A 20,668-nucleotide genomic window follows, 5' to 3' on the forward strand; every position below is an offset into this window, starting at 1 on the left:
ATACATTATAATTCCAATGAAATATCAAGATCAATTTTTTAAAACTGGTAAAATAAACTAAATGCAATCTCGTAATTGATATCCTTTAAAAATCTACCAAAGATGATAAAATACTATTATAAACTATAGCAATTTAGGACAAATATGCATAACTTTAAGAACATATTTTTAATATTTTATTTTACTTCTGATGGAAACTGAAAGAAGAAAATTTTCAACTCACCCAAAATGAAGTTCCAGTGGACAATATGTTGTCATGCATTCACTGCCTTAAGAAGTTTGGTTTGGAGACCATAACCATGGAGATTGTGAAAGGAAAGGTAAAATGGAAAGCAAACATCAGACTACCAAACATTCCCCATAGTGTTAAGTCAGTGTCATTGATAATGTTACCAGATTTGGGAGCTGAGGCAAAGAGAGTGGGACGGAAACAGAGAGACAAAAAGACCCACTGATTGATTCCAAGAAGAGGTGTAGAATAAAACCTGTAGGCATAAAAGAAACACAACCTGCTGAGGTGCTTGCTGAAGGCAAAGGTAATACAGAATGGGTAGTAAAAGTAGGTAGTCATCAATACCAGCTATGACCAAGTGACCAAGTGACCAGTTGCAGAAACAGGGATTGTAATTGTCATGAGTATTTTATCTTCCTTTTGTTAAAAACTTGTTTGTGAACATATGCACTTGCACTAAGGAAATCCCTTCAGTTTATTTCCTTTTTTCTTTATCATGTGACATAAAATTATTGACGTCAAAAAAAAAAAAAAAAGAAAGAAAGAAAATGGCAGACGCAAGTCCTTACTTATAACATTGAATATAAAAGGTATAAACTCTCCAATAAAAGTCAAGGAATGACTGAATGGATTAAACAAAACAAGTCCCAATAACCTACACAGCATGAAAATAAAGGGATGGGAAACAGGAACCAAAAATACAAGAGTAGCTACACTTATATCAAACAAAATAGATTTCAAGACAAAAACTATAAGATGAGACTAAGAAGGTCATTAAATAATGAAAAAGGTAGCAATACAGCAAGAGAATATAACAATTGCAAATATATGCAACCAGATTAATAAACAACCAGAAGTATAAGCAACCAGATGTATAAAGCCAATATTATTAGAGCTAAAGAGAAAGATAAACTACAAAATAATAAAAGCTGAAGAGTTCAAAACTCCACTTTTAGCACTGGACTGATTATCCAGACAGAAACTAAACAAAAAAAATCTAAATTAATCTGCAATGCGAATCAAATGGACCTAATAGATATTTACAAAAAATTTTATACAATAGCTGTAGAATACACATTTTTGTCCTCAATACATGAATCATTCTCAAGGACAGATCATCTATTAACCCACAAAACAAGTCTTAAAACATTCAAAAAAGTAAAATTACACCATGCATCTTCTCCAACCACAATGAAATAAAACTAGAAATAAATGACAAGAGGAATTTTGAAAACTATACAAACACATGGATTTTTTTTTTTTTATTCTTTCTGAGTGAACAGTGGGTAACTAAAGAATTTAAGAAGACAATTAAAAAATTTCTTCAAACAAATGAAAAAAATACAACACACGAAAATCTATGGTATACAGTAAGTGCAGTTTTGACAAGAAAACTTATAGCAATATATGCCTACACCAAAAATGTAGAAAAGGGAGAGGTAGAGCAAAATGGCAGAATAGAAGACTCCAAGGATTGTTCCCTCTGCAGGAATACCAAGTTAACAGCTATCTACCCAGAAAAAAAAAAAAAAAAAAAAAAAAAAAAAAAAACTTCATAAGGGCCAAAAATCAGGTGAGGATTCATAGTACCTATTTTTAACTTCGTATTTCTGTGATGAGGGAGGCAGAACATAGTAACTGTGAGGCATCGATCTCAGTGCTCTTCTATTAGAGCAGAAAGGAAAACCAGAACAAACTCAGATGATGTCTGCTCAAAGAGGGAACATTTAAACCAGCCCTAACCAGAGAAGAATTACTAATCCCAGCAGTCTAATCTTGAATGCTTACAAACTTTGCCACTGAGAGGGAAAGTTTCCTCTGTCTCTGAGTAAACTTGAAAAGCAGTCTAGGCCATAAGGACTGCAACCCAGGCAAATCTTTGTGTTATCAGTGGCAAATCCATACAAGTCTGCAGCAACCTCAATTCTTGCCTCCTCAGAAAATTCAACTGAGAGCCATAAGGCAGATGGAGAGATTGAGGCCAGTTTTAGGGTAGGAGTGAAAGTTTATTAAAAATTTTTAGAGCAGGAATGAAAGGAAGTAAAGCACACTTGCAAGAGGGCCAAGAGAGCGACTTGAGAGAGTCAAGCGTGTCATTTGACCTTTGACTTGAGGTCTTATATGTTGGCATGTTTCTGGGGTTGCATTAATTATCCCCTGATTCTTCCCTTGGGGTGGGCTGTCCATATGCACAATGGCCTGTTAGCATGTCTGAGGAGCCACATGCACAATGTGTTTACTGAAGTTACATACGTTTGCACTTGAGGTGTTCTTCCTTTACTAGTCAAGTATTCCTAGAGGAAGGTCATATAAATAGTTGAATTCCACCACCCAAAATTTCATCATGAATTGTAATCCCCATTATCCCTATATGACAAGGGCAGGACCAGGTGAAGGTAATTGGATCATGGAGGCAGTTTCCACAATGCTGTTTTCATGATAGTGAGTGAGTCTCATGAGATCTGATGGTTTTATAATTTCCCCTGCTTGCAGTCACTCCGTCCTACTGCCCTGTGAAGAAAGTGCCTGCTTCACTTGTGCCTTCTGCCATGATTGTATGCTTCCTGAGGCCGCCTCAGCAATGTGGAACTCTGAGTCAATTAAACGTCTTTCCTTTATAAATTACCCAGTCTCATGTATTTATTCATAGCAGTGTGAGAATGGACTAATAAAATTTCTGACTCAGCACAGTCATAGTCGTGGTGGCCACAGGGGTGCTTGTGCCACTCCACCTCCAGTTTTAGGTAGCTCAGAACAGAGAGAGAAACTTTGCATATTTAAGGGAAAGTACATGAAGAGAACAAAAGTCTCTGCCTGGTAATCAAGAGAATTCCCCCAAATCTCGTCCAAGGCCATCAACGTGGTACCTCTACAAGAATGCAAGAACCAAAGCATTACTGGACTTGGGATGCCACCTACACCAGAAGCAGCTTAGATCACAACATCCAGTGTTTTCCAAATAGCTGGGAAGCATTCCAGAGAAAAACAGCTACAAATAAGCACAGACAGTGAATACTATAATAAATACCTCACTCTTGAAGACGTAGACACAAAACATCTACCAGCATCAACACCATCTAGGAAATTATGACTTCAACAGATAAACTAAATAAAGCACCAGGGATCAACTGGAAGAAAGAGACACATGTGAACTTTCATACAGATAATTCAAAATAACTCTGTTAAGAAAATTCAAGGAAAATCAAGATAACACAGAGTAGGAATTCAGAATTCTATCAGATAAATTTAACAACGAGGTTGAAATAACTGAAAAGAATATAGCAAAAATTCTGGAGCTGAAAAATACATTTGACATACTGAAGAATACATCCGAGTCTTTAATATTAAAATGAGTCAAGCAAAGAAAGAATCAGTGAGTTTGAAGACAGGCTATTTGAAAATAAACAGTCAGAGGAGACAAAAGAAAAAAAATCAGATCTACATGATCTAGAAAATAACCTCAACAGGGTAAATCTAAGAGTTATTGGCCTTAAAGAGGAGGTAGAGAAAAAGATAGGGATAGAAAGTTTATTCAAAGGGCAATTAACAGAGAACTTCCCGAACATAGAGAAGGATACCAATATTCAAGTACAATAAGTATAGAACATGAAGCAGATATAAATGAAATAAGACTACCTCAGGGCATTTAATTATCAAACTTTCAAAGGTCAAGGAAAAAGAAAGGATCCTAAGAGCAGCAAGAGAAAAACTAAATAATAAAAATATGAAGGAGCTCCAATACACTAGGCAGCAAACTTTTCAGTGGAAGTCTTACAGGTCAAGAGATAGGGGCATGATATATTTAAAGTGTGGAAGAAAAAAAAAATGTTACCATATATTATATAATAAAATATCCGAAAAAAATTCTTCAAACATGAAGGAGAAATAAAAGCTTTCTCAGACAAACAAAAGCTGAGGGATTTTTATTAATACCAGAGCTGTCCTAAAAGAAATGATAATTTCTTCAATCAGAAAAAAAAAGTCATTAATGAGCCATAAGAAATCACCTGTAGGTACGAAACTTACTGGAAATAGTAAGTACACAAAAAATACATAATATTATAACACTATACTGTGGTTTGTAAACTACTTTTACTCTAAGTAGAAAGACTAAATGACAAACCAATTAAAAATAATAACTACAACATCTTTTCAAGACATAATACAATCAGATATAAATTAAAGCAACCAAAAGTGGGAAAAAGTTAAGAAGAGATTTTTATTAGTTTAAATTTGTTTGTATGTTTCTCTACACAAATAGTCTTAAGTTGCTATGAGGTTAAAATAATGGGCTCTAAAATAACATTTGCAAGCCTCAGGTAACCTCAATGGATGCAAAAACATACAATGGATACACAAAAAATAAGAAGCAAAACACAAAATTATGTCACCGGAGAAAATTATCTTCACTAACAGAATACAGGAATGAAAGATAAAAAGAAAGAGAAGACCACAAAGCAACTAGAAAACAAATTAAAAAGTGGCAGGAGTGAAAAGTCCCCTGGCAAGATGGCCAAATAGGAACAACTCCAGTCTCCAGCTGACAGCATGAGCGACACAGAAGACAGGTGATTTCTTCATTTTCAACTGAGGTACTGGGTTTATCTCACTAGGGAATGCCAGACAATCAGTGCTGATCAGCTGTTGCAGCCCGACCAGAGAGACCTGAAGCAGGGCGAGGCATCACCTCACCTGGGAAGCTCAAGGGGGAAGGGAATCCCTTTTCCTAGATAGGGGAAATGAGACACACAACACCTGGAAAATCGGGTAACTCCCACCCCAATACTGCACTTAAGCAAACGGCGACACCAGGAGATTATATCCCACACCTGGCTGGGAGGGTCCCACGCTCACGAAGACTTCATTATTGCTAACACAGCAGTCTGCGATCTAACTGCAAGGCAGCAGCGAGGCTGGGGGAGGGGCGCCCACCATTGCTGAGGTTTAAGTAGGTAAACAAAGCCCTGGGAAGATCAAACTGGGTGGAGCTCACAGCAGCTCAAGGAGGCCTGCCAGTCTCTGTAGACTCCACCTCTGGGGACAGGGCACAGCGAAACAACAACAACAACAACAACAAAAAGCAGCAGAAACCTCTGCAGATGCAAACAACTCTGACAGCTTTGAAGAGAGCAGTGGATCTCCCAAGATGGAGGTTGAGATCTGAGAACGGACAGACCGCCTGCTCAAGTGGGTCCTTGATCCCTGAGTAGCCTAACTGGGAGACATCCTCCACTAGGGGCAGACCAACACCCCACACTTCACACGGTGGAGTACACACCTGAGAGGAAGCTTCCAAAGCAAAAATCAGACAGGTACACTTGTTGTTCAGCAGTATTATCTCTTTTGCACCCTCTGCTGCTGACGCCCAGGCAAACAGGGTCTGGACTGGAACTCAAGCAATCTCCAACAGACCTACAGCTCAGGGTCCTGACTGTTAGAAGGAAAACTATCAAACAGGAAGGACACCCACACCAAAACCCCATCAGTAAGTCATCATCATCAAAGACCAGGGGCAGATAAAACCACAAAGATGGGGAAAAAGCAGGGCAGAAAAGCTGGAAATTCAAAGAACAAGAGCGCATCTCCCCCTCCAAAGGAACGCAGCTCATCGCCAGCAACGGATCAAAGCTGGACGGAGAATGACTTTGATGAGATGAGAGAAGAAGGCTTCAGACCATCAAACTTCTCAGAGCTAAAGGAGGAATTACGTAGCCAGCGCAAAGAAACTAAAAACCTTGAAAAAAGAGTGGAAGAATTGATAACCAGAATAATTAATGCAGAGAAAGCCATAAACGAACTGACAGAGATGAAAATCATGACACGAGAAATACGTGACAAATGCACAAGCTTCAGTAACTGACTCAATCAACCAGAAGAAAGAGTATCAGCGATTGAGGATCAAATGAATGAAATGAAGCAAGAAGAGAAACCAAAAGAAAAAAGAAGAAAAAGAAATGAACAAAGCCTGCAAGAAGTATGGGATTATGTAAAAAGACCAAATCTACGTCTGATTGGGGTGCCTGAAAGCCAGGGGGAAAATGGAACCAAGTTGGAAAACACTCTTCAGGATATCATCCAGGAGAACTTCCTTAACCTTGTAGGGCGGGACAACATTCAAATTCAGGAAATACAGAGAACGCCACAAAGATACTCCTTGAGAAGAGAAACTCCAAAACGCATAATTGCCAGATTCACCAAAGTTGAAATGAAGGAAAAAATCTTAAGGGCAGCCAGGGAGAAAGGTCGGGTTACCCACAAAGGGAAGCCCATCAGACTAACAGCAGATCTGCCGGCAGAAACTCTGCAAGCCAGAAGAGAGTGGGGGCCAATATTCAACTTTCTTAAACAAAACAATTTTAAACTCAGAATTTCATACCCAGCCAAACTAAGTTTCATAAGTGAAGGAGAAATAAAATCCTTTACAGATAAGCAAATGCTTAGAGATTTTGTCATGACCAGGCCTGCCTTACAAGAGACCCTGAAGGAAGCACTAAACATGGAAAGGAACAACTGGTACCAGCCATTGCAAAAACATGCCAAAATGAAAGGAGCATCGAGGTTAGGAAGAAACCACATCAACTAATGAGCAAAAAACAAGTTAGTATCATAATGACAGGACCAAGTTCACACATAACAATATTAACCTTAAATGTAAATGGACTAAATGCTCCAATTAAAAGACACAGACTGACAAATTGGATAAAGAGTCAAGACCCATCAGTCTGCTGTATTCAGGAGACCCATCTCACATGCAGAGACATACATAGCCTCAAAATAAAGGGATAGAGGAAGATCTGCCAAGCAAATGGAGAACAAAAAAAGCAGGGGTTGCAATCCTAGTCTGTGATAAAACAGACGTTAAACCATCAAAGATCAAAAGAGACAAAGAAGGCCATTACATAATGGTAAAGGGATCAATTCAACAGGAAGAGCTAACTATCCTAAATATATATGCACCCAATACAGGAGAACCAAGATTCATAAAGCAAGTCCTTAGAGACTTACAAAGGGACTTAGACTCCCATACAATAATAATGGGAGACTTCAACACTCCACTCTCAACATTAGACAGATCAACAAGACAGAAAGTTAACAAGGATATCCAGAAATAGACCTCATCTCTGCAGCAAGCAGACCTATAGACATCTACAGAACTCTCCACCCCAAATCAACAGAATATGCATTCTTCTCAGCACCACATCACACTTATTCCAAAATTGACCACATAATTGGAAGTAAAGCACTCCTCAGCAAATGTACAAGAACAGAAATTATAACAAACTTTCTCTCAGACCACAGTGTAATCAAACTAAAACTCAGGACTAAGAAACTCAATCAAAACCGCTCAACTACATGGAAACTGAACAACCTGCTCCTGAATGACTACTGGGTACATAATGAACTGAAGGCAGAAATAAAGATGTTCTTTGAAACCAATGAGAACACAGATGCCACATACCAGAATCTCTGGGACACATTTAAAGCAGTGTGTAGAGGGAATTTTATAGCATTAAATGCCCACAAGAGAAAGCAGGAAAGATCTAAAATTGACACTCTAACATCACAATTAGAAGAACTATAGAAGCAAGAGCAAACACATTCAAAAGCTAGCAGAAGGCAAGAAATAACTAAGATCAGAGTAGAACTGAAGGAGATGGAGACACAAAAAACCCTCCAGAATATCAATGAATCCAGGAGTTGGTTTTTTGAAAAGATCAACAAAATTGATAGACCGCTAGCAAGAATAATAAAGAAGAAAAGAGAGAAAAATCAAATAGATGCAACAAAAAATGATAAAGGGGATATCACCACCGACCCCACAGAAATACAAACTGCCATCAGAGAATACTATAAACACCTCTATGCAAATCAACTAAAAAATCTAGAAGAAATGGATAATTTCCTGGACACTTACACTCTCCAATGACTAAACCAGGAAGAAGCTGAATCCCTGAATAGACCAATAGCAGGCTCTGAAATTGAGGCAATAATTAATAGCCTACCAACCAAAAAAAGTCCAGGACCAGATGGATTCACAGCTGAATTCTACCAGAGGTACAAGGAGGAGCTGGTACCATTCCTTCTGGAACTATTCCAATCAATAGAAAAAGAGGGAATCCTCCCTAACTCATTTTATCAGGCCAACATCATCCTGATACCAAAGCCTGGCAGAGACACAACAGAAAACGAGAATTTTAGACCAATATCCCTGATGAACATCGATGCAAAAATCCTCAATAAAATACTGGCAAACCAAATCCAGCAGTACATCAAAAAGCTTATCCACCATGATCAAGTGGGCTTCATCCCTGGGATGCAAGGCTGGTTCAACATACGCAAATAAATAAACGTAATTCAGCAAATAAACAGAACCAGAGACAAAAACCACAGGATTATCTCAATAGATGCAGAAAAGGCTTTTGACAAAATTCAACAGCCCTTCATGCTAAAAACGCTCAAGAAATTCGGTATTGATGGAACGTACCTCAAAATAATAAGAGCTATTTATGACAAACCCACAGCTAATATCATACTGAAAGGGAAAAAACTGGAAAAAGTCCCTTTGAAAACTGGCACAAGACAGGGATGCCCTCTCTCACCACTCCTATTCAACATAGTCTTGGAAGTTCTGGCTAGGGCAACCAAGCAAGAGAAAGAAATAAAGGGTATCCAGTTAGGAAAAGAAGAAATCAAATTGTCCCTGTTTGCAGATGACATGATTGTATATTTAGAAAACCCCATCGTCTCAGCCCAAAATCTCCTTAAGCTGATAAGCAACTTCAGCAAAGTCTCAGGATACAAAATTACTGTGCAAAAATCACAAGCCTTCTTATACACCAGTAACAGACAAACAGAGAGCCAAATCAGGAATGAACTTCCATTCACAATTGCTTCAAAGAGAATAAAATACCTAGGAATCCAACTTACAAGGGATGTCAAGGACCTCTTCAAGGAGAACTACAAACCACTGCTCAGTGAAATCAAAGAGGACACAAACAAATGGAAGAACATACCATGCTCATGGATAGGAAGAATCAATATCGTGAAAATGGCCATACTGCCCAAGGTTATTTATCGATTCAATGCCATCCCCATCAAGCTAACAATGAGTTTCTTCACAGAATTGGAAAAAACTGCTTTAAAGTTCATATGGAACCAAAAAAGAGCCCGCATTGCCAAGACAATCCTAAGTCAAAAGGACAAAGCTGGAGGTGTCAGGCTACCTGACTTCAAACTATACTACAAGGCTACAGTAACCAAAACAGCATGGTACTGGTACCAAAACAGAGATATAGACCAATGGAACAGAACAGAGTCCTCAGAAATAATACCACACATCTACAGCCATCTGATCTTTGACAAACCTGAGAGAAACAAGAAATGGGGAAAGGATTCCCTATTTAATAAATGGTGCTGGGAAAATTGGCTAGCCATAAGTAGAAAGCTGAAACTGGATTCTTTCCTTACTCCTTATACGAAAATTAATTCAAGATGGATTAGAGACTTAAATGTTAGACCTAATACCATAAAAACCCTAGAAGAAAATCTAGGTAGTACCATTCAGGACATAGGCCTGGGCAAGGACTTCATGTCTAAAACACCAAAAGCAATGGCAGCAAAAGCCAAAATTGACAAATGGGATCTATTTAAACTAAAGAGCTTCTGCACAGCAAAAGAAACTACCATCAGAGTGCACAGGCAACCGACAGAATGGGAGAAAATTTTTGCAATCTACTCATCTGACAAAGGGTTAATATCCAGAATCTACAAAGAACTCAAACAAATATACAAGAAAAAAACAAACAACCCCATCAAAAAGTGGGCAAAGGATATGAGCAGACATTTCTCAAAAGAAGACATTCACACAGCCAACAGACACATGAAAAAATGCTCATCATCACTCGCCATCAGAGAAATGCAAATCAAAACCACAATGAGATACCATCTCACACCAGTTAGAATGGCAATCATTAAAAAATCAGGAAACAACAGGTGTTGGAGAGGATGTGGAGAAATAGGAACACTTTTACACTGCTGGTAGGATTGTCAACTAGTTCAACCATTATGGAAAACAGTATGGCAATTCCTCAAGGATCTAGAACTACATGTACCATATGACCCAGCCATCCCACTACTGGGTATATACCCAAAGGATTATAAATTATTCTACTACAAAGACACCTGCACACGTATGTTTATTGTGGCACTATTCACAATAGCAAAGACTTGGAATCAACCCAAATGTCCATCAGTGACAGACTGGATTAAGAAAATGTGGCACATATACACCATGGAATACTATGCAGCCATACAAAAGGATGAGTTTGAGTCCTTTGTAGGGACATGGATGCAGCTGGAAACCATCATTCTTAGCGAACTATCACAGGAAGAGAAAACCAAACACCGCATGTTCTCACTCATAGGTGGGAACTGAACAATGAGATCACTTGGACTCGGGAAGGGGAACATCACACACTGGGGCATATCATCGGGGGGGAGCGGTGAGGGATTGCATTGGGGTGTTATACATGATATAAATGATAAATTGATGGGTGCTGACTAGTTGATGGGTGCAGCACACCAACATGGCACAAGTATACATATGTAACAAACCTGCACGTTATGCACATGTACCCTAGAACTTAAATTATAATAAAAATAAATAAATAAATAAATAAATAAATAAATAAATAAATAAAAAAGTCCAGAAATATTCTAAATGTCCATCCATAGGAGATTGAGTAAATAAATTGCAGCACATTTGTGCCGTATTATATAGCAATTAGTTAGATCAAAATATTTTGACCTTAGAGAATACTCACACTATATTGTTAAGTAGGGATAGCAAGGTGCAGAGCAACATATGTATACAATGGCTACTTTTTTATAAAAACACAAAGAATAGAAAGACTGTCACTGGATTAACACCAATTACTAGGGTTGGGGAGTAGAAAATTGGAAGGAGAGTGATGGGGGAAAAAGACCGAAGTGAAATGGAAAAACACATGTGATAGTCCTTCCGCTTCCTAATATTTGGTTCTCCTTACCTTTTGTGTAGATGGAACTGTGAACTTTTCTGGCATTCTTGTGGTGGGATGGTGTCTTGTGACTAGTTCTGACCAATGAGTTGCAAGCAGAAGTGAAGTGTGGCCAGAGCACTTGATTGTCAACTAGAAACTTTCAGAGTTTCTTTCCCACTGCTTCAATGATTGTGAAAGTGATGTGCCCACACAGCTTTCATCCCTGAGTTCCTGAGAGACTACAGAAGGACGGAAATCAGAGACCTCTGCTGACTCACCTGAAGACATGGGCAAGAAATAAACTTTTCTTGCATTAAAAAAAAAAAAAAATTATGCTGACATGATACACTCTTTTATGGACATGCTATACATTTCCAAATCTGTGTATTGTGATTTTTAAATACTAATGAATATAAACAGATGATTTTAAAATATTACTGTGATTCTTTGGTTGAATGAGCTTGGTATTGATGTGAAATACTGTGTCACTGATGGACCACCACCTGCAGCTAAGTAGCGAGCAGAATCTCTGGGAAATGGCTTAGTCCGGCCACATGCATAGCCCATCTTCATAATGTCACAACAGAAGGTTCTTTGTGGTTAAGTGTTTTAAAGCCTATTTCTTTATAGGTAACTCTCTTAGGTAGATTTACCTGGTAGAAAAACATGTAGATTGTTTCTATTACTTAAATGTTTTAATTGGACTGTAGTTTAGAAATTATAGGACCAGCTTGTTAAAGATTATATTCTATTCTGTTACTTTTATTTCTGGAACTTAAGAACAATAAATTCTTTTTCTGTGTTTCTAGGTTAGAACTTTTTATTTTATTGCACACTGAACAGATATTATTGCTTATTGAATATTGTGTAAACCCTTCTTTGGCTTCCTTGTCCATTGTAATTTGATTTAAGCCTACTAGAGCCATTGTATGTGACAGCTATATTGTATTACAAAATGAAAATATGTGAGTGTATTGAAAAAAAAAAGAAAAAAGAATATCAATCCAACTCAAACTATTCTGAAAAACAGAGGAAGAAAGAACACTTCTAAACTAATTTTATGAGGCCGTATTACCCTTATACTGAAACCAGACAAAGACACATCATGAAAAGAAAACCACATTGCAATATCTCTGATGAACACTGATGCACAAGTCCCTCACAAATACTAGCAAACTGAAGTCAATGACACATTATAAAGAGCGTTAATCATGGCCAAATCGGGTTTATCTCAGGAAAATAAAAATGTTTCAACATATATGATAATCAATCAATGTGATACATCATATCAACAGCACAGAGGAGAAAACCCATATGACCATTTCAATTGATGCTAAAAAAGTGTTTGATAAAATTCAGCATCCCTTCATAATAAAAACCATGAAGGAATTGGGTATATAAGAAACACACATCAATACAATAAAATTTATATATGACTGGGTGTATTGGCTCATACCTGTAATCCCAGCAATTTGTGAGCCTGAGGCAAGAGGGTCGCTTGAGCCCAGGAGTTCAAGATAGGCCTGAACAACATAGTGAGACCTTGTCTCTACAATTTTTTTTTTTTTTTTAATGAATTAACCAAGTATAGTGCCACGTGCCTGCAGTCCCGGTTACTTGGGAGGCTGAGTGGGGAGAATCACTTGAGCCTGAGAGGTGGAGGTTGCAGTGAGCCGAGATTGTGCCACTGCCCTTCATTGGCAACAGAGTGAGATTTTGTCTCAAAAAAAATTGGGAGAAAATAAAATATTTCTGCTAATATCTGAAACAATTTAAGGATGCCCACTTTCACCACCATTTTTTAACATAGTACTGGAAGTTCTAGCTGGGAAATCAGATGAGATAAAGAAATAAGCGGCAACCAAATATAAAAATAAATCAAAGTATCCATGTCTGCAGATAATATGGCTTTTTTTTTTTTTTTTTTTTTTTTTTGAGACAGAGTCTCGCTCTGTCGCCCAGGCTGGAGTGCAGTGGCAGGATCTCAGCTCACTGCAAGCTCCGCCTACCGGGTTCACGCCATTCTCCTGCCTCAGCCTCCAGAGTAGCTGGGACTACAGGCGCTCGCCACCTCGCCCGGCTAGTTTTTTGTATTTTTTAGTAGAGATGGGGTTTCACCGTGTTAGCCAGGATGGTCTTGATCTCCTGACCTCGCGATCCGCCCGTCTCGGCCTCCCAAAGTGCTGGGATTACAGGCTTGAGCCACCGCGCCGGGCCTAATATGGCTTTCTATTTGAAAAAATCTAATGACTCCACCAGAAAGTGGTGAATTTACTAACTGGTAAATTCAGTAAATTGCAGGATATAAATCAAAATTTGAAAATTAGTAGCATTTTTATATGCCAACAAAAAATAATCTAAAAAAAGAATTAATTATATCTATAAATAAGATATCTAGAAATAAATTTACCCAAGGAAATGAACAATCTCTATAATAAAAACTACAAAACATTGATGCAGCTATTAAAAAGTTTAAAAAAGAAAAGATATTCCTTGTTCATGAATTGGAAGAATTAATATTGTTAAAATGTTCATACTTTCAAAAACAATCTATAGATTTTGTGCAATCCCTATCAAAATACCAATGACATTCTTCACAGGAATAAAAAACAAATCCTAAAATTTATATGAAACCACAAAAGACCCAGAATAGCCAATGCCATCTTTAGCAAAAAGAACAAAACTGAAGGAATCACATTACATGGCTTTGAATTTTACCAGAGAGATACAATAACCAAAACACGTGGTTCTGGCATAAAGACAAATACATAGACCAATAGAATAGAATAGATAACCCAATAGCAAATCCATACATCTACAGTAAACTCATTTCTGACCAAGTCGCCAAGAACATACACTGGAGAAAGGACAGTCTCTTCAACAAGCGGTGCTGGGAAAATTAGCTATCCATTTGCAGAAGAATGAAACTAGACCCCTATCTCTCATCATATAAAAATCAAATAAAAATAGATTAAAGACTTAAATCTAAGACCTTAGACTCTGAAACGTCTAAAAAATAATTCACTGGAAAACCTCTACAGGATATTGGTCTGGGCAAAGATTTATTGAGTAATACCCCCACAAACACAGGCAATCAAAGCAAACACTGAACAAATAGAATCACATAAAGTTAAAAACATTCTTGGCCGGGCGCGGTGGCTCACGCCAGTAATCCCAGCACTTTGAGAGGCCGAGGCGGGCGGATCACGAGGTCAGGAGATCCAGACCATCCTGGCTAACACGGTGAGACCACCGTCTCCACTAAAAATACAAAAAAATAGATTGGTTTGGTGGTGGGCGCCTGTAGCCCCAGCTACGCTGGAAGCTGAGGCAGGAGAATGGCGTGAACCTGGGAAGTGGAGCTTGAGGTGAGCCAAGATGTCGCTACTGCACTCCAGCCTGGGCGACAGAGTGAGACCCCGTCTCAAAAAAAAAAAAAAAAAAAAAAAAAATTCTTGAACACACAACCCACAGAATCTAAGAAAATATTTGCAAACTGTTCCTCTGACAAGGGATTAATAACCAGAATATGTAAGTGGATGAAACAGCTCTATAGGAAAAAAAATCTAATAATCCAATGAAAAATTGGCAGAAGATTTAAATAGACATTTCTCAAAAGAAGACATGCCAATGACAGATATATGAAAAGGTGCTCCGTGGTATTAATCATTAGATAAATGCAAATCAAAACTACAATGAGACATCATCTCACACCAGTAAAAATGACTTTTATCTACAAGATGGTAAGAAATGGTAGTGTGGCTGTGGAGCAGAGGAAACCCTAATACACTGTTGGTGGGAATGTAAATTAGTACAGTCACTATGGAGAACACTATGGAGGTTCTTTAAAATGTAAAAATAGAACTACCATGTAATCCAGCAATCTTACTTCTAAGTACATATCCAAAAGAAAGGAAATCAGTAGATCTTTACAATCCATGTTTATTGCAACACTATTCACAATAGCCAAATTTTGGAAGAAACTTAAGTTTCCATCAAGAAAGTAATGGGTAAAGAAAATGTGTTACATATACACAATAGAGTACTATTCAGCCATAAAAAGAATGAGATCCTGTCATTTGCAACAACTTGGATATAACAGAAAGACAAATTTGACATGTTCTCAGACATTTGTGAAAGCCAAAAATTAAAACAATTGAATTTATGAAGATAGAGAGTAGAAGAATGGTTACCAGAGGCTGTCAAGCATTAATGGGAGACAGAAATGTGGGAATTGTTAATGAACACAAAAATAGAGTTAGATAGAATAAATAATAGCTAGTACTTGATAGCACAACAGGGTGACTACAGTCAACAATAATTTATTATACATTTTAAAGTAACTAAGACTATAATTGAAATGTTTTTAACACACACAAAAAAGGAAGTGCTTGAGGTAGTAGATAAGTCATTTACCCTGATGTGATTATTAAGCAGTCTATTCCTGTATCATGTACCCCCTATTATATATACCTAATATGTATTATAAAGTATATTATCTCATGTACTCCATAAATATATATACCTAATATGTACTCATAAAAATTATAAATAAAAAATATTCCTTTTTTCTCTCCAATCTGAATATTAATTTCTTTTTCTTTCTAATTGCCTTGGTTAGAACTCCCAATACTATGTTAAATTAAAATGGCAAGATAAGACATCCTTGGCTTGTTTCTGATCTTACAGAGACAGCATTCATCTTTTTAGCCATAAAATTTTCAAATGCCCTCTATCATAGTCAGGAAGTTCCCTTCTCTTAATTTCTTGAATATTCTTGTCATGAAATGATATTAGAGTTTGTTAACTGTTTTCTCAACACCTATTGAAATGATCAGAGGTTTCTGTTCTTTGTTTTATGAATATAGATATTACATGATTGATATTTACATGTTTAACCAACTTTGCATTTACTAATACAATCCAACTTTGTCATGGTATATAATTCTTTTTGTATGTTGCTGGATTCAGTTTGCTATTATTGTGTTACAAATTTTTGAATTTATATTCATGAGGTATATTAGTCTTATTATTGTAAGGTTTGCATAACAGAATAATATTGGCTTCATAAACTGAGTTTAAATGTGTTCCTACCTATTCTGTTTTTTGGAAAAATTTGGGAAGAATTGGTATTAACATTTGTTTAAAAATGTGTAGATGGATATAAGCTGTTTTATACTTTGGCTATTATGAATCATGCTGCAATAAACATGAGAGTTTATATAACTATGATTTGCCACTTGTTAAAAAGAAATACGGAATTCACCAATGATGTCTGCATTAGGCTGTGCTCACATAGCTATGAAGAAATCCCTGAAGCAGGGCAATTTATAAATAAAAGAGGTTTAAATTGGCTTACAGTTCTGCAGGTTGTACAGGAATCATGGTGCTGGCATCTGCTTCTGGTGAGGGCCTCAGGGAGCTTACAATCATAATGGAAGTTGAAGGAGAAGCCAGCATAACACATGGTGCAAGCAGGAGCAAGAGAGAGCAAGGAAGAAAGGTGTCACATACATTTAAACAATCAGATCTTATGAGAAATAATTTAATATCACAAGGATATCTTCAAGGAGATTATGCAAAACAATTCATGAGAAATCTGTCCCCAAAATCCAATCACCAGACTCCAAGGCCCCACCTCCACTAGTGGAGATAACATTTCAACATTAGATTTGGCAGGAAAAAATATTTGAAATATATTATCCCACCCCCAATCGCTCAAATATAATATTCTTCTCAGATTGCAAAATATAATCACCTCCTTCCAATAGTCCCCCAAAACTCTCAACTCTTTTCAGCATCACACAAATTTCTGAAGTCTAAAGTCTCATCTGAGACAAGGCAAGTGCCTTCTACCTATAAGCCTGTAAAATAAAAAACAAGTTGTTTACTTCCAAGATACAATGGGAGTACAGGCATTGAGTAAATACTTTCAATCCAAAAGGAATAAATTAGTCAAAAGAAATGGTCTACAGGCCCTACACAAGTCTGAAAACCAGTAGAGTAGTACTTAGGTCTTACAGCTCCAAAATAAACTCCGCTGACTCCATGTCCTGCATATAGGGTACACTGGTGTAAAAGGTGGGCTCCCAAGGCCTTGGGCAGCTCCACCTCTGTGTCTCTAAAGGGGATAACCTCCACAGCTTTTATCACAGGTTAAAGTTGAGTATCTGTGGCTTTTCCAGGTGCATAGTGTAAGCTGTCAGTGGCTCTACAATTCTGGGATCTGGGGGAAGGTGGCCTTTTTCTCACAGCTCCACTATGCAGTGCCCTAGCTGGGACTCCGTGTGGGGCCCACAATCCCATATTTCCACTCAGTATTTCACTGGTAGAGGTTATCAGTGAGGGCTCCACCCTCTAGCAGATTTCTGCCTGGGAACCCAGGCTTTTCCATGCGTCTCCTGAAATCCAGGCAGAGGCTGCTAGGCCTCCTTCAGTCTTGTACTCTGCATTCCTACAGGCTTACCACCGTATAAAAACTACAAAGGCTTATGGCTCACACTCTCCAAAGTGGTGACCTGAGCTGTACCTGGACCCCTTTGAGCTGGAGCTAAAGTTGGAATGGCCTGGATGCAGGGAGCAGTGTACTGAAGCCACACAGTGCTGGGGGCTCCTGTGCCTGGGCCACAAAACCAATTTATTTTTTTATACTTTAAGTTCTAGGGTACATGTGCACAGTGTGCAGGTTTGTTACATATGTATACATGTGCCATGTTGGTGTGCTGCACCCATTAACTCGTCATTTACATTAGGTATATCTCCTAATGCTATCTCTCCCCCGCTCCCCTCCACACAATAGGACCCGGTGTGTGATGTTCCCCTTCCTGTGTCCAAGTGATCTCATTGTTCAATTCCCACCTATGAGTGAGAACATGTGGTGTTTGGTTTTCTGTTCCTGTGATAGTTTGCTAAGAATGATGGTTTCCAGCTGCATCCATGTCCCTACAAAGGACACAAATTCATCCTTTTTTATGGCTGCATAGTATTCCATGGTGTATATGTGCCACATTTTCTTAATCCAGTCTGTCACTGATGGACAAGTGGGTTGATTCCAAGTCTTTGCTATTGTGAATAGTGCTGCAATAAACATACGTGTGCATGTGTCTTTATAGCAGCATGATTTATGATCCTTTGGGTATATCCCGAGTAGTGGGATGGTTGGGTCAAATGGTATTTCTAGTTCTAGACACTTTAGGAATCGCCACACTGTTTCCCACAATGGTTGAACTAGTTTACAGTCCCACCAACAGTGTAAAAGTGTTCCTATTTCTCCACATCCTCTCCAGCACGTGTTGTTTCCTGATTTTTTAATGATTGCCATTCTAGCTGGTGTGAGATAGTATCTCATTGTGCTTTTGATTGGCATTACTCTGATGGCGAGTGATGATGAGCATTTTTCCATGTGTCTGTTGGCTGTATGAATGTCTTCTTTTGAGAAGTGTCTGTTCATATCCTTTGCCCACTTTTTGATGGGGTTGTTTGTTTTTTTCTTATATATTTGTTTGAGTTCTTTGTAGATTCTGGATATTAGCCTTTTGTCAGTTGAGTAGACTGCAAAAATTGCTCCCATTCTGTAGGTTGCCTGTGCACTCTGATGGTAGTTTCTTTTGCTGTGCAGAGGCTCTTTAGTTTAATTATATCCCATTTGTCAATCTTGGCTTTTGTTGCCATTGCTTTTGGTGTTTTAGACATGAAGTCCTAGGCATGGGCAAAACCAATTTTTTTATCTTAAGCCTCTGGGCCTGTGATGCTAGAGACTACTTGGAATTGGCTACTAGCCATTGGCTATTAGCATTGTCTTGGCTGTTAGCACTTGGCTCCTTTTTAGTTATGTTCATATCTCTAGCAAGTAGTTGCTCCACAGTCTCCTTGGATTACTCTCAAAATAGTTCTTTTCTGACTTTGGCACGTGGCCAGGCTACAAATTTTTCAAGCTTTTATGCTCTGCTTTCCCTTTATGTAGAAGTTGCAACTTTAATTTTTTTTTCTCCCAAAGCTGAGCATAAGCTATTAGAAGCAGCCAAGCCACATCATGCATGCTTTGCTGATTAGAAATTTCTTCCACTAATTACCCTAAGTAATCACTTAGAGTGATTAAGTTAAGACTTCCACAGACACCTAGGGTATAAACAAAATGTGCCCAAGCTCTTTAATAAATTATAACATGCATGACTTTTGCTCCAGTTTCCAATAAGCTCCTCATTTCTATCTGAGACCTTATCAGCTTGTACTTCACTGTCCATACCCCTATCAACATTTTCTTCACAATCATTTAACCAGTTTCTAAGAAGTTCTAAACATTCACTCATGTTCCTGTCTTCTTCTGAGCCCTCCAAACTCTTCCAGCTTCTGCTCATTACACAGTTTTAAAGCCACTTCCAGATTTTCATGTATGTTTATGGGAATGTCCCTCTCTTCAATACCAACTTTTTGTGTTATGCTGTTCCCACATTGTTATAAGTAAATACTTGAGGCTAGGTAATTTATAAAGAAAATAGGTTAAATTTGCTCATGTTTCTGCAGGCTGCAGAGGAAGCATGGCACCAGCATCTGCTTCTGGTGAGGGATTTAGGAAACTTACAACTATGGCAGAAGACAAAGGGGAAGTCAACTTATCACATGGAAAGAGCAGGATCAAGAGAGAGAAGGAGAGGGTGCCACACAGTTTTAAACAGCCAGATCTCATGAGAAATTATTTAGTATCACAAGGACAGCATCCAGGAGACGGTGCCAAATCATTCATGAAATACCCAACCTCACGATCAAATTACCTCCCACCAGACCCAACATCCAACATTGGGGATTAAATCCCAACATGAGATTTGGTGAGGACAAATACTCAAACTACATCAAGGCAATCTATTCATGGACTTTTTATTATGGAGAGGTTTTTCATTATCAATTGGATTGCTTTCATTGTTACAAGTTTCTGTTTCTTCTTGAGTCAGTTTCAGTAGGGCTTTTTCCATTTTTTATAAGTTATATAATTTTTTAGTGTATTATTGCTTATACAATACCCTATTTCTTTTTTTTTTTTAATTTTACTTCAGGTTCTGGAATACATCAGCAGAACATGCAAGTTTGTTACATAGGTATACATGTTCCATGATGGTATGCTGCACCTATCAACTTGTCATCTAGGTTTTAAGCCCTTCATGCATTAAGTATTCGTCCTAATGCTCTCCCTCCCCTTGCCTTCCAACCCCCCACAGGCCCCAGTATGTGATGCTCCCCTCCCTGTGTCTATGTGTTCTCATTGTTCAATTCCCACTTATGAGTGAGAAATACAGTGTTTGGTTTTTTGTTCCTGTGTTAGTTTTCTGAGAATGATGGTGTTCAGCTTCATCCACGTCCCTGCAAAGGACATGAATTCATTCTTTTTCATGGGGGCATAGTATTCCATGGTATATATGTA

The sequence above is a fragment of the Rhinopithecus roxellana genome, chromosome 7 (genome assembly GCF_007565055.1).
Source record: "Rhinopithecus roxellana isolate Shanxi Qingling chromosome 7, ASM756505v1, whole genome shotgun sequence".
Taxonomy (NCBI): domain Eukaryota; kingdom Metazoa; phylum Chordata; class Mammalia; order Primates; family Cercopithecidae; genus Rhinopithecus; species Rhinopithecus roxellana.